The following is a 15,875-nucleotide window of genomic DNA, read 5'->3' as shown; positions in this document are numbered from 1 at the left end:
TTATGTCTCCCAATAACTTTTGAAAGTCGTTAAGTGATTTGAGTTGATCTACTCGTATTTGAATTTTTGGTGGATGGACCATGGTTGAGGATAATAGAACTCCTAAATAATTAACTGGAAGATTTAATTGTAATTTATCTATTGCTATCTCTAGATTATAATTTTTTAATAAATTTGTAAGTGTGGCATAACATTCTAGCAATGTGTTTTTATCTTTATGTGCCAATAATACATCATCCATATAGTGAAATATTTGTAGTTCAGGATTTTGATTTCTAAGTGGCTGGATTGCTTTGTTAACATAAATTTGACACATAGTTGGACAATTAGCCATCCCTTGAGGGAGTACTTTCCATTCATATCTCTGATCAGGACCTTAATGATTTAGTGCAGGGATAGTAAATGCAAAACGTGGACTATCCTCAGGATGAATTGGAATTGAAAAAAAAAACAATCTTTAATATCTATAGCTAAAACATACCATGTTTTTGGCAAAGCAGACAATTGGGGAATCCCTGATTGAGCAGGTCCCATAATAACCATCTCATTATTAATGGCTCTTAAATCTTGCAATAATCTCCATTTACCAGATTTCTTTTTAATGACAAAAATGGGAGTATTATGGGGAGATACGGAAGGTTGTATATGTCCCTCCGCTAATTGTTGTTTGACCAGGTCATGGGCTACTTGTATCTTTTCTTTAGTCAGGGGCCTCTGAGGAACCCACACTGGTCTTTCTGATTTCCAAGTAATTTTGATTGTCTCAGTGGCCCTTTTTGAAAACCCAATCCATGTCTATTTATTCCTTGATCTATTTGAATTGGTGTTGCTATACCTTGTTCTTTTAATCTTTTTTCTTTCCTAAAGCCTTGTCTAGCCCTAGTAGTGGGTGCGTTAGGATTGATGTTATTTGTTAAAGTCAAACCTAATTGATCTAGGACATCTCGTCCCCATAAATTTATAGGAAGATGATCCAATACATATGGCTGTATAGTTCCTTCACATCCTTCAGGATCCTTCCAATCTAATACCATTGCACTTCTATGGGGATTAGTTGCCACTCCTAGGCCTCAAAGCGTTTGAGTGGCTTGTTGTAATGGCCAATGTTTTGGCCATTCTTGATGAGAGATGATGCTAAGGTCAGCTCCTGTGTCCAGTAGCCCATTAAATTCATGTCCTTGAATATTTAGTCTTAGCATTGGGCGAGAATCTAAATTTAAAGACAGCATAGCCCATTCTACACCTGTAGAGCCTAATCCCCTGGAACCTCTTTCTATAGTACTACTGGAAAATTTATCATGCAGGCTGGGTATTATTAATAACTGTGCTATTCTATCTCCTGGTGAAATTACTGATATACCTTTTGGAGAACTAGCTATAATTTTTATTTCACCTTCATAATTGGGATCAATTACCCTAGGACTTATCATAAGTCCTTTTAGTGTAGAAGAACTGCGTCCCAATAATAAGCCTACTGTTCCTTGGGGAAGAGGTCCTTTTACTCCTGTGGGAATGATTTGAATTCCCATCTCTGGAGTTAGTACTGCTCTGGCAGAGGCGCAGATGTCCAACCCTGTGCTCCCTCTAGTTTGTCTGATGAGGGATTTAATGGATAATGTGTCCTGGGCACTACCCTGATGGGGTTGCTGGGTTCCTCCATTGCCCCGTATATTTGTAGTTGTGGGCCCCGGAGCATTGGGCCCCCCAGTCCGTTTTTTGGCAATGGAGCCTGATGCCTTTCTCCATGATATCATGGGTAAACACTTGGTCCTTGTCCGTTTTTTGATAACGGAGTACCCTCTATGGTGGTTTGAGAATGGCATTCATTAGCCCAATGTCTCCCTCTACAGCATCGTGGGCAAATACCCGGTATTCTATTCCTTTGATACCTAGCTTTGTTAAACCCTCTTCCTATGGGGCAACTCCTTTTAAAATGTCCTGTTTGTTCACAATTGTAGCATGTTTTTGGCCTAGCATCTAAAGCCTGTTGTACTGCAGCTGCCAAGACTTGCCCTTGTTCATTAATGTCTCTACATAATTTAATATATGTGTTTAAATCTTCATGTCTCCATGGTCTAATGACCTCTCTGCAGCAACGATTTGCTTGGTCATAAGCCAGTTGTTTTATAAATGGCATTGCTTGTTCTGTATCCCAAAAAATTCTGGAAGCCGTTTGAATAAGCCTATCTACAAATTCAGCGTAAGGTTCATTAGTTCCTTGTATTACCTTAGATAATTGTCCTTGTAAATCTCCATGCCCCTGTAAAGTTTTCCATGCCCTAACCGCATCTACAGCAATTTGTGCGTATACGCCAGAATCATATTCAATTTGTTGCCGTTGACCCTCATAAGGTCCTTTTCCTAACAACATATCTAGATTTCTTTGAGGGTAACTGGCTGCTGCATTTCGCCTAGCTGTCTCCGTGCAGAATTCCTCATTGGCAACCTTCCATAACAAATATTGTCCTCCATTTAGCACAGATCGACACATGTTAGCCCAATCTGCTGGTGTCATGTCCAAGTTGGTAATGGATTCGACCATGCTTGGGGACCATAGGTTGTTACAGCCTCCTTTAATTGCTTCACTGTTTTGAAATCTAAAGCACGGTGAATTCGTTGCCCTCCTGCCTGCTCAAGTACAGGGCATGCTAATCTTTGAGGTCCTGCCTCAGGATTCTGTCCATCAATTACGGGGGTTGAGGGCCACTCAGCTGTAGATGGAGCTGTTGGTTGAATTACGCCCTCTAGTGATAGAACAGAGTTAGTAGCAGCCTCCTGTTGTAGCTCCCCCCCGATGGTTGTTTGTCCTTTAAGCTTTCTTCCTTTAAATTTTCCTCTGTCTGACTAGCTCGAGAGACCTTTTCTTTTGCTTGACCTAACATGTTTTCTACCATATTCTGGACCTCTAACAATTTACTTAACAGTCTTTCGGTTTGTTTTTTACTAATTTCTAATCTACTATAAAGGTAAAGCAACCCAATAAGATAACATAAAACAAAACCGAAACAGAATGAAACAGAAACGGAACAAAAAATCATTGTATCAATTTTCTCTTTCTCAGGGCCGAACAACTTCAAACCTTGAGCCAACCATTTTTCCCAGTTTGCCTGAGAAAGTTCTAGGGATAGGCAGCTTGAAACAAAAACAAAATAAATCAAAACAAGAACACATTGTTTTTTGAAATGGTCACCCATTCTCTCGCCTTCCCTCAGGGGCGAGCAATTTTACTCAGCTCAAAGCTTCAGGTGTCCCCCGCACAGGCCACCAATTGCTGCAGTCTGGCTGGGCACAAAATCACGAGCCACTCAAGCAGGAACAAACTTTATTTTTGAAACTGCCGCCAATGGCCCGTACGCTCCCAGGAAAATTGCCGACCGACCCACTCCAGTAGTGGGAACTGAAGTCCCAAATTGATGGTTTTTCCTTGGGGCCTGATTGTTAGTTTGGGATTGCTGTCTCCCCTAATCAATGTGTTGAAGTATTGTTGAGGTTCAGATAGGGCTAGATTATGTGTGGATGAGATTCAATGTTACTTGCTTCAGTTGTGAGTATTGCTTGTCAGCAACATTTCTATTATGTGAACTTGATATGTTTCAATAACTTTCCAGCCTCTAAGAAAGTGAGGATTCAGGGATAGCATAACATTAAGAATATATGTACTGCCTTAATATAAATATCTGTTGTCTACTTTGATGTCTACAACTCTAATTACCACCTATATAGGAATGATGGGTCAGAATTTAACATTACCATCAACAATTTAAAAATGCAAACTAGGGGCTGGGGATGTGGCTCAAGCGGTAGCGCGCTCGTCTGGCATACATGCGGCCCGGGTTCGAACCTCAGCACCACATACCAACAAAGATGTTGTGTCTGCCGATAACTAAAAAAATAAATAAATATTTTAAAAAATGCAAACTAGATGTGGCTTTAAACAGCAGGTTTATACTACATCATCCACTGAATTAATAGTTATGAGAACATGAATTGTATAGGAAGTACATAGCATATATTGTTCTATTATATAGAAGGGTTACAGTTTAGTAAGTAAAGAGAAAATGGGGCAGGATGCTAAGAATATGTTGTAAATATATGAAAAAGTGAAAAATGGAGGCTTTTTATTAAAAGGAAATCTATTGTAAGTTTTTACATAGTTACTATGAGGCTTACATAAAATATCTTAAGGTCATGATAAGTTATTCTAAACTAGTAGCAACTTTGATTGCAAAGAAAATAAACAAACAAACATAATCTTGTCTTTGCATGACTCTGTGTACATACAAAAAATTAATAGTCATTTGAATGAATTTGAATTCTTGGTAGCATTAGTTTGTGTATACATCTCTAGCTCTGAAACAAAGCTAAGCTCTGATAACTAAAAGGTGAACCCTCTCCTCTCCTTCAGAAGGTCTGCTATCAAAACACTGAGATTTAGTCTTGTGGTTTCATGTGGTGAAAAAAATAGCATAGAAAGGGACAGCTTTGGACACCTAGTTATGAAGCCTGCTTGAATGAGTTTTTAAAATGGTTGACTAATGGATCTATGTTCACCTGGAGGGAGGTCTCATTCTCTAATAGCATGATACAGGACTATAGCTTCAACTCAGTATAATTTATTTTTCTGTTATATTTCAATAAGAACATTGTTTTGATCGAATCTCATAGAGGTTGCAGGGAGATAAAATCAATGTGTACTAAAGATATTGACTTATTGGCACAAGTACTACAGAAGATGTGGCTTAGCAGGAGTAACTGATTATAAGTTCAGTATGAGTCATTAATATGATGTTTTGGTTAACAGTTTAATTCAATCATAGGAGTCATTATTCAAATTGATCAAAATGATCAACTCTACTCACTGATCAGGACAAACCTGCATCACTACATTCAGCATTTGACATTACACATAAAGAGAAATATAGGACATGCTTCTTGCAAAGAGTCAAAGATGATGAGGGGACATGAAAGCATGTCATACTATTATTGGTGATGATGATTCCGCTTGCACAGATGTTGAAGATTGAACACAGAAGAAACACCGAGTGTAGAAAGCAAGTTTTATTTAAAGGCTAGAATAATTCTACAGACTTATCCACAGAGAAGGGGTCCCAAAACTGGGTATCCATGGGAGGGGGGTGAATCTTATCTCTTTATAGTTTCCAGGTTTCTTACTTGTCATGCCCACTCCTATCCTGCCCATATGACAAAAAAGGTGGGAAAGGGGGGAATTCAGGGTATCTCTCCTCATTTTACATTGTCTACTCAGAGAAGAAGGAAGGGAGCCACCCAGGGAATATTTCTGCTGGCAGGATCAATCCACCCCCTTGCATGTGACATTTTGGACTCTGGTGAGGGAAGGGAAGGGGCAATGTATCCTGAAGGAATTAACATTTTAATATACCACAGGTTGGTGATTTTGGTCATGAGGGAGGGGAAGGGGATGTGTCCTGAAGGTATTAACATTCCATACCCTTTGGATTAGCTGATCATCTATCTATACTAACTGCCTGACTTTTGTTTTGTTCTTGACTCAATAGGGTAAACAGAAGAAGCCACTGCGAATATTTAGCTTGGAGTATAAAAATTTAGTATGCTCTGGAGTATCTTTCAATCACTTAAGTGGTTGAGTTGAGAATGAACAATCAGATCTCTTCTGTGTATTCCCTCATGGTAGACTTATGGAATGAAGCTACATGGAAATAAATTACAGCATAGCATACAGAATCATTTTCCTGTGCCCGGAATGGACTAAGTATTCAATGAGACCTCCATCACTGAAAATACTTACGAAAAGGATAGATGACCCCATCATGGGGACATAATAGGGGGTTGTAAGGTAAAATGGAGGTGGCAACCATAAAAGTACATTGGGATATGAATTATGGGATATGAATGCTCATATGGACTCTGCCATGAATTTTCCATCTGATTGAAGAACACTTTTTCTTGTAAAATGAAAGGGGTCACACTATTTATAAGATCTCTTAGGTTCATTTCATTCTTGCCATTTCAGAGAATAATGGAAACCTAGCAAAAGAAAGTAACAAGAGGAATTCTGAACTGACTGAGCAATGAGCAAGCCCCACCCTATTTTTTTTGTAAGCAGAGTAGATCAGAGAAACTGAGACAAAGGAGGAAGGTTTTCTAACAAAATTGAAGCCCTAGGAAATAAAGAAATTGGAAATAAGGAAATAAAAGCTTTAAATAAAAGGACTTCTGAGATTCCCTTCTTTACCTCAAGGTATCCTTTGATATGATGATCTTGTGGTTTTAGATATGAGGCCTCTGACTTAAGTACAGTGAAAGACCATGATATTTGTTCTATTAATCCAAAGCCAATTTATGAAGTTGGTAATCACACAACAAATATTTACTGAATGCTACTATGCATCCATTCCTGTAGGAGACATGTAGAATATTCATGAGAAATATTGGTCATGCTCTGGAAAAACTAGGTGAGACAAGACCCATTGGCATTTGGAGAATTGCTTGATGTACTTACTGGGCATGATGTTGCACACCTGTAAACCCAGCAGTTTGGGAGGCTGAGACAAGAGGACCACAAGTTGAAAGCCAGCCTCAGCAATTTAGCGAGGCCATAAACAACTTAGTGAGACCCTCTCTCTCTCTAAAAAAGGCTGGGGATGTGGCCTGATGGTTAAATGCCCCTGGGTTCAATCCCTGATTTAAAAATAATGCTTTATGCTATTTATAATTGTTATAATGGTGACAGTATAAAAAATAATACAGAAAAAAATTGGGGGATAGGTTGTTTTTTTGTGTTTTTTTTTTGTTGTTGTTGTTGTTGTTTTGTGCTGCGGATTGAACCCAGGGCCTTGTGCATGTGAAGCAAGCACTCTACTACCTGAGCTATATCCCAGCCCAGGATAAAGGAGGTTGATAGGATTTTATCTTGCTTTTTAGGTTTGGCATTGTATTTGATTAGGTGAAGGACACACCAGAGCACACAGGTTGTCAGAATGTCAGAGACATGCAGAGTAAGGGATAAGAGAAAAATCATGGAGGAAGGATAGTATGCCAGTTGCAGGAAATTTTTACTATCTTTACCTGACTATAAAGGGGCAACCAGGATGGAAAAGATGGCAGAGTAGAAGAACTCCGCATTTACAGGTGTTTGGTTTCATGATGAGCTGGAGAGGCCATTGGAGGGCAACTCAAAGAGAGTCTGTGACTGGGTAAAATCCAGAAACATTGCTTTTAGAATGATAACAGATATAATAATAGAGCATACCAGCACTGAATACAGTGGCTCAGTGGGGGAGGGGAATCTCTCCTTTGACAGGCTGAAAAGAAGGAATTCCAACAAGCTAAGGAATGCAGGCTCTGTTACTAAACAAGTGTGCAGTCTGAACAGAGTAGATCTGGATTCTGCTTAGCAAGCTGGCCTGTGAGAAGAGATACTCTGCATTTCTGCTCAGATTCAGATGGCACAATAATGGGGATCCATCCTAAGTAAGTGTCCAGTTTTCTAGGATTTCTGTATGGGAGATCAGAAACCCCTGAATTTTTTGTGTCTCTAAGATTCAAAGACTGCTTTCTTCACTGGGTCAGCAGGTGCTCACTCCAAGAGTCAGGTCACAGAGAGTGACTGTGATACAGCTCAGTGATCAAATGCTTGCCAATCTGTGTGAGGCCATGGATTCCAACCCTAGTACCATAAAAAATGAAGTTTAAACTTTGTGACATGGACAGAAGCCATATATGTGTGAATTTGTGAGGGAATGGGGTATACAGACACTACAGAAATCAGTATGGAGGGTCTTCAGAAAAAAAAAATTGCCATACCATCCAGCTATACACCTCTTTGGTATATATTCAAAGGAATTAAAGTCAGCATACTATAGAGATACCTGCACAGCCATGATTTTTGTGGCACAATTCACAACAGCCAAGTTATAGAATCAACAGATGTGTCCCTCAAAAAATTATTGAATAAAAAAATGTATGTATACACAATGGAGTATTTATCCATTCATGAAATAAAAAAAAATCATGTCATTTGCAGGAAAGAATGGAACTGGATATAATCATGTTAAGCCAAATAAGCCAGGCTCAGAAAGGCAAATATCTCATGTTTTATTTCATATGTAGAATCTAGGAAAAAATATAACATGAATATAGAATGTACTTTATTAGTGAAGTGGAGCATGGGGAGGGGAAGGGATGGTTTAAAAGGAATAATAGGGGTACAAACTGTCAGCCTAAAATGACAGGTGCAGACTTCAACAGATTTGGTGAAGCCACTTATTGTTCTTTCCAGAATCAGGCAGCATTGGGACTCATTTTCTTGATGGGAAAATGACCATCGGTTACAGAGGGGATTTGGTTTTTTAGGGTACAGTTAGGGTGATTTTATCATTGGAACTTGTGGGTGTGTAGTTCAGACAGTGAGGGGTTAGTTAAGTAGGTTAAAACTTTTAACTCAGGAGGTCAAGTTGAGACTCATTGTTACTTGGAAAGATAGGAATCCAGACTGTGAGGGATGGATATTTCTTTTTCTGGAATTTATTGTTTCCCAGAGTTTCAGTATTCAGCTCCTTCCTTCTGGCCCACTGTTATCAGGAAAGGATTTACTGGAAAGTTAATGCTTGGTTAGTTTCTCCTCTCTCCTCCCAAGCTGCATTGTTTCTCTGCTTTTCTTTGGGGGTTGTTTTGTAGGATTACTATTTTCCATAACTCTTCACAAACAATCAAAATACATTAAATGCATGTATGAATATGTCATGATGAATTCCAGTGTTCTGGATAATTAATATGCACTAATTGGGGGGGGGGGGTAGTAGGGTTACTGGGGATTGAACTCAGGGGCACTCAACCACTGAGCCACATCCCCAGCCCAATTTTGTACTTTATTTAGAGACTGGGTCTCACTGAGTTGCTTAGTGCCTCACTTTTGCTGAGGCTGGCTTTGAACTCAGGATCCTCCTGTCTCAGCCTCCTGAGCTGCTGGGATTACAGAGCCACTGGGATTACAGACATGCACCACCACACCCAGCCAGTATGCACTAATTTTTAAACTGAAGCACCCTGTATTGAAAAATGGGAAAAAGGGTTGAAAATTTGATTGAGGATTGACTGGATGACTTTGAAAGCCAGACAAAGTAGTGTGGAGTGAGATTACTTGATGAAATTCTTTTTTTTTTTCTTTTAAGATTCTTCAAAAAGTCGGCCATGTAGTATGTACAGTTTTCCACTATTTTTTACCCTCCATGCTCTTAAAATATGACTACTGCTCCAATTATTTCATGAAAATCACAGTGATATTTCAAAATACAAAGGACACATTTCAGGCAATCTTGTTGGATCTTCCTATTGCATTTGGTATTGTTTTCTTATTCCTAAAATTTTTCACTTTTTTTTTCTTTGTGACAAATCTCTCTGACTTTTCCTTTCTTTGACCATTACATGTCAGTCTATTCTTACCTGCTCATCCTTAAACAGTCAATGTTACCCAGTGCACTGTCCTTAGTTCAGTGCTTCTTTTTTCACACATGTGAGTGTGTGTGTGTGTGTGTGTGTGTGTGTGTGAGAGAGAGAGAGAGAGAGAGAGAGAGAGAGAGAGAGAGAGAGAGAGAGATTGATTCTTGGGCAATCTAATTTCAAAGTATCATATCTTACCTGATAACTCATATAACTTTACCTTGATACTTGACCTCTTTGAGTGAACTGCAGTCATAGATATCATGGGTGAACTGGGAGACTCATGGAATTCTCACAAGCACCTCCATTTACTTGTGTCTCATATCAACTAATTATTTTCCCCCAAAGCTTCTGCTCTTACTAATGAGATATCCTGAACATTGGTGACTCCATTTTGGTTCTGGAACTGCCTCTTGGCACAGGCTGGGGCTTATAAACTACCAAAAGAAAGAAACTTAAAATACCCTGTTCGCATACCCCCCAATCAAGGTCCCTAAATACAAAGTTCTGTTATTGCCCAGCCACCTGCATTCAAGGTCAATTCTAGCAGCTACACTTAAGGCCATGCCTAACTTGCTCTTATTCCTCTTATTCCTTTATATTTAAAAGGATATAAAACCCTCTTAAAACAACTCTGTCTGCTGCACCACTCTACTGGGCAGCCTGGCAGGCTTTCCCTGTCATTAAACTTTGCTTTTGAACATGAGACTCTGTCTAGAGAGATTTCTTTGAGCATTCTGTCCTAGCATTGTTGTACTGGCCAGGAATCAGGGATGTCTTTCCATGGATCCTGCTCTCCCTCAGGGGATCTGAGCTGCTTTGGTGAACCCCTGATTCAAATAGGGCACTCAAATCTCTCAGGAAAACTCCTTCTTTCCTTGGAGCACTACAGCCACTCACTCAACACCAGCTAATTGGTCCCAAAGGGACTAGCTCCTAGTGAGTCTCCTTTCTGGAGTAGAGTTGAAAAACCAGCCTCTACCTCAGAGCAAAGCCTGTCCAAGGAAGGGGGCATGACCCTTGTCCTTGGAAAGACCCACAGAGCACTCCTAGGCACATACCCACCCTGCTGAGTTGTTTATCTACAAATAAGAGGAGAGATCTGCTTCACCAGGTGTCTCTGACTCAGTCAGGCTAGATGGGGACCCATAGCAACCCCCTAGCAGCCACCAATCAGCATGAGACAGGGAAATACCTGGGATGCCAGATGACCCTCCCAGTAGTTTATGGTGGTTGATAACAAATTGGGAAACCATGTAGTTCAGCATGTACTCCCCTCATGGCTTAAACCAATCAGTTCAAACGAATTCCCCTCTTGTAGTAACCAATCACCCCTACCCAACTTGTTCCCGCCAGTGAATGTGCTAATCATGCTTTAGAGTTGTTATTTGATTTTCCTGTGGTGTGTGATGATTTGCTAAGAGATGCTATGATGTATGTGAAGTCCCTGCCTTCCCCAAAGAGTGTATAAAACTGCTGCAAACCCTGGGCTCGGGGCCCCTCAGCGTCACCAGTTGCTGTGTGCATGTGGAGGACCGAGCTAGCTTGCAATAAACACCTCTTTGCTGCTTACATCGATCTTGGTCTCTGGTGGTCTTTTGGGGGTTCCAAATTCGAGCATAATAGAGTCTAGTTTCTCTAGATGGGAAACCCTGGTGCAGGGTCTAGACTTCCACAGGACTACCCATTTAGAACAAATTCCACTGGGATAAGCCGAGAAACTCCTAGCAGCAATGGTTGAGGACCCTCAGTGGGCTGCTTCTGGGATACTAGAGACTCAAGAATTCTTTCCTCTCTTCCTCCCAGTCTTTCTGCTCACCATGGAAAAAAAAAATCTATCCAAAATCCCCCCACCCCCGACAACTCTTCTTTGGGATGTATGCTAGCTCACCTTAAGCTTCTCCATTTAACTCCAGATCTGAAGGCACAAAAACTCATTTTTCTCTGCAACCAAGCATGGCCCCAATATGATTGAGATAATGGCTCCAAATAGCCACCTAATGGCACTTTCAAACCTAACATTCTCGGGGACTTACAAAACTTCTGTAAGTGCTCCAGGAAATGGAGAGAACTTCTCTGTTCAGGCTTTTTCTTCCCTTCACTCCAACCCATCTCTACTCTTCCTGTTCATCTGCTCAGCTCCTTCTAGCCACTAAGGCCTCTAAAGACCTTTCTCAACCCTGTAATCCTGAGGCTTTCCCAGGTTTTGATCCAACAAATGAGCCTCTTCCCTATCTGTCACCCCCACCTTATGTCCCACATCCACTCCCAGCATGTGCAGTACTCCAGAACCCTCCTGATCCAGACCTTCCTGGCCCTCCACATATGACCTTTCATAGATAGCCTCCCTCCCAATCTTCCCCACCTGCTCCTTTTCTCCCCCTCCTCTCCTAATGATACCTCCTTCTCACTCCCTCTGGAGCTACAGTGGTCTCTAAACTTAAAATCAGCTACCTGTGCCATACCCTCAACCTTACTTATAAACTCCTTAACCAAACACACCTGAAACAAAATAAAACCACCCACTGGCTATGTGTCTCATCACTAAAAATGGCTCGCTGCACTATCCCATTGCCTTCTCCCTAAAACACACGTGGAACCATGACTAAAGCAACCAATTCCAAAAACCCCTCAGGTTTTCTGGGCCTCCTCACTTCTCTGCCTCCCCATACTTCCCAAGCACTGGGATGCCTCCAACTAGGAGGGAACCCCCTCATCCACTGGCCTTGGTAGCCATACAAAAACAACTCCAATACCACCAGCTCTAAGGCCCAATTTTTCTTTGACCCAGCCACCTTCCTCATCTCCTCTAATAATATTTCATAATTTTCTACATACAAACCTGGCCTGATTACCAAGTGGAAAGCCTAAGGTTATAAAAGCCCCAGTCAACAATTTCCCTGGCAAAGGCAAACGCAAAAATGCAAATGGGCTCAATAGGGGGTCTAATACTAAAGAAAAAAAGGTGTCTCTTTAACTTGAAAGCTTGTTCTCCCTCTCACTCCCTCTGTGTCTCTCTTTCTCTTCATTCTCTTATGTTACTTTTAATGAAATAATTAACAGCCATATCATTTTTTTCCAGGATTTTGGTTTTTAATTCTATATTTCTGAGTTCATAATTTTGATTCTGTGTGCCTAAATTAAAATTTCTGATCAGATCTATTTTACCCAAGTATAAAGTTTTTTTTTTTTTTTTTTTACACTCAGCTTTGCTCAGAGACCAATTTACAAGGATTGACTCTTAATCTAATAGGTTTTAAAAAGCTATAAGGCCTTTACTTATTTGTTCTGTGTATTGTCTTATCTACATGTATAAATGTATATATGGCAAAACCAACATATAGAGTACTCATAAACTAAAATTCAAAGATAGATCCAAATACCTTTGATCCACATAATTCAAAACTTCAATTTAAATTGGATAAATAAAGATAATGATGTCTTCAAATTCACTAACTCATTCTTTCTTCCCAGATGATCAGACAATGGAAAATATCATTTTCTATTAAATGTTTTAAGTATAATGTCCATTGCTTCTTCTAGGATTTTCCTTCAACAGGAAAGATGGCTTAAAATGTTAACTAAACTTGGTTTTCATGAGTAACCTAAGTTAAAAATGACTGAATCAGATTTAACACAAATGGGACAAACATAAATATGGTTTTCATAAATTGTTGCTCAATGGAAAGTTTAAGATTGCTTTGTTTCAAGTCTTCACTAAAAACCAGATGATTGAGGGTTAAAAATTCTCCTTCCATGCATGTTCTAAAAATAATAAAACCTCACAGGATGATAAAATTCTATTTTATTTAAACCCAATGTCACCAAAGCTTAGGTGCCTCAGGGGCAACACTCCTGGACTCCTGACTCTGAGAATCATGCCAGCAATTGGGGGAAAGAACTAGGCCAGCTGCAGTGGCACCCAATCTTCCACCTCCCCTGTATCCTTCACTATCCAAACTAAAAATTAAGTTTATACAAACAAGTTTTTCTGTTTAAAATCTTCTTGCCTGTCAGCATTGGTTTTTCATATCTGTCACTAGCCCTTTAAAATGTGAGCCATATTACATTGATCTTATTAGTAGTCTCTTAAAAATCTTGGCTAAATGGGCCACCTATGGGTATGGGCCTATTTAAGAAAAAGGTGTTTCACTGACAGTATCTGGTCTTTAAATGATTTTCTGGATAATTATACAATCTTACAGTTAAAGTTGTTCTATCAGGGGTAAAATGTATGAAAGAAATTCTATATGCACAGACATTTATTCAATTATATAAGAGTCTAAACAGTCAGGCACTGAGTTAAAGGTGCCAAAAAGCACTGCCTCTGATGTGCACGGAGAGCAGGACACCAGAGGAAAGGGTCTAAAACTAAAACTAAAAAAATATTATAAGTATGGAAATAAATGTTTTAGTAAGTCGCAGGAGGTTTGTGGGTGTGAATCTCAAAAAGTTTGTGCTTCTGATTGCATTGGTTCCCTAACTGGGAACCAAAAGCAAGGTAATATTCCCTACTTCCCCATAAACCATTCCCTTCCTCCATGGTCAGTTAAACTGCTGATGAGGCCTGGAAAGTGACTGTGATCCATCAGCACTTCTAAGGTCCTCCCTCTGAAGGCTGGGAGAACCTCCAGCCATGGCTCATGTGAGCTATGGGCTGAATCGCTAAACTGACTGCCATTTCCCTACCCTGTCAAACATAGGCCTGCCATGCCCTTTGCAGTCCACTTTATGCAGAAGAAATTTGGCATGAGGGAGAGACAAAAGCCCAATACAATTGAATCCAGCCTGCCTGGGCCACTCTCTTATGCTGTTTGAAGGTCTAGGTTCTAAAGCCTAACCCCAACAGCCCTTAGGAGTACTGAATATCAATTGCTATATGGGAAAAGTTTGATGTGTGTGGCAGGAGGAAGGCTCAAGGTGACTGAAGGAATCTGGCTTTGGCAACTCCCTACTGTTGTACCAAGGACTTGGGCCCCAAACCTGAGTCCAACAGCCCTCAGCTGTACCAAATATCAACTACATGCTAAATTTTTATGGCTTCATAACACAGGAACAGTAAAAGGGATCTATACCAAGCCCTTTGTTAACATTAAAGGAGACCTACTTCTTCCCTTCCCCAACTTTCCTTTCCTTTACATGCTCAACAGACTTCACAAATCAAAAAAAGACCTAAGCTGAATTGTGAAATTTACATTCATCCTGGTCTTTTGTTAGTGCAGCCAATTATTTAAACTTTAATATACTGACATAAGCTAAAGTCTAAAACATTAATTTACTCTTATCTATCAAGGTAATTTTCTTATATTTGTTAGGTCTCATTAATTGGGGAAACTAAGTCTTGAAGAAATTAGGGTTTACATGTATTTAAAAGTCTTTTTTCCCTATTTATTTATTTTTCTTTTTTAAAATTTGTTTTACTTAGTTACACATGACAGTACAATGATCTTGATATATCATACATTTGAATATGATTAAAAGTCTTAAATTATTACTTTATAACTGTTTAAATGAATAGTCGTTTAAATTATAACAATATAGTTCACACCAAAACCATATATGATTAGGTATATATATATATATATATATATATATATATATATATATATATATATCCAATTACTATATGTTTCTAAGCCTTGTCTAAGTGTTATATAAAAATTTATAAAATAAAACTTTATATAACTTTACCAACAAGTTAACCAGTAAGTACTCTCTTTTATATATGATCATACAAGGGCCACACTGTTATTTAAAGATCTGTCTTATATCTGTTTACTTTGACTAAGTCAATTTCTTATCATTAACACTGCTTCCTAAACATATAAGAGATTTAGTACTATCCTTTAATTTTTATTAACCCATACAGAACTGTAATTATTGTTACCATACACGCTTAATTCTAAATTGTAAGTCTCAGATTTATATAAAAACACAAATTGGGTTAATATTTATTCAGGTCATTTGATGTTTTACTACAGGATAAAATAACCTATTGTCAATAAGTTATATAATTTTGTGTTATTATTTACACTGAAATTGGAATTTAAATACATTTTTTAAAGATAATGAGGAAAATCTAATCTGTTTAAAGGTAATTTTATAAAACATAAAAAAACATTTTGCCACTTATCCACACAAAAGGAAAACCAAAAGCCCTCTCAGACTTTCTCTCATTCATGTTTTAAATATGATATTATATTGTGTTAACTAATGTGCATATAGACTCAGGAAACAACATATCCAAACACTATAAAATGACATTTAAGAATGAAACAAAAATCACCTTCAGAACTAAAACACATTATCAGCTTATTTAAAGTTATGTTTAAAATATTGATGTTTATTATATGGTGAAGGCGTTCCTACACCTGCTGTCTGACAGGGTCACGGCGTGGGGGATGCTGTAGCAGGACCTCACCATCTGGAAACTG

The 15,875-nt window shown here is 39.0% G+C and overlaps 1 long non-coding RNA gene across 1 annotated transcript in view; it reads left to right on the top strand.

The window, feature by feature from the left end:
* The first annotated feature begins 7,365 nt into the window (after positions 1-7,365).
* LOC131424053 (uncharacterized) overlaps positions 7,366-15,875 on the top strand; it is a 108,532-nt gene continuing 100,022 nt past the window's right edge. Inside the window, exon 1 of the long non-coding RNA XR_009226481.1 lies at positions 7,366-7,473. This is a non-coding gene — a long non-coding RNA (uncharacterized LOC131424053). The remainder of the gene's footprint in view (positions 7,474-15,875) is intronic.

This window comes from Marmota monax, unplaced genomic scaffold (genome assembly GCF_021218885.2).
Source record: "Marmota monax isolate L192 unplaced genomic scaffold, Marmota_monax_Labrador192_F-V1.1 WCK01_AAM20220418_F8-fsc00134, whole genome shotgun sequence".
Lineage (NCBI taxonomy): Eukaryota > Metazoa > Chordata > Mammalia > Rodentia > Sciuridae > Marmota > Marmota monax.
The sequence above is the reverse complement of the archived record's forward strand: the minus strand, read 5'-3'. Positions and strand labels throughout refer to the sequence as shown.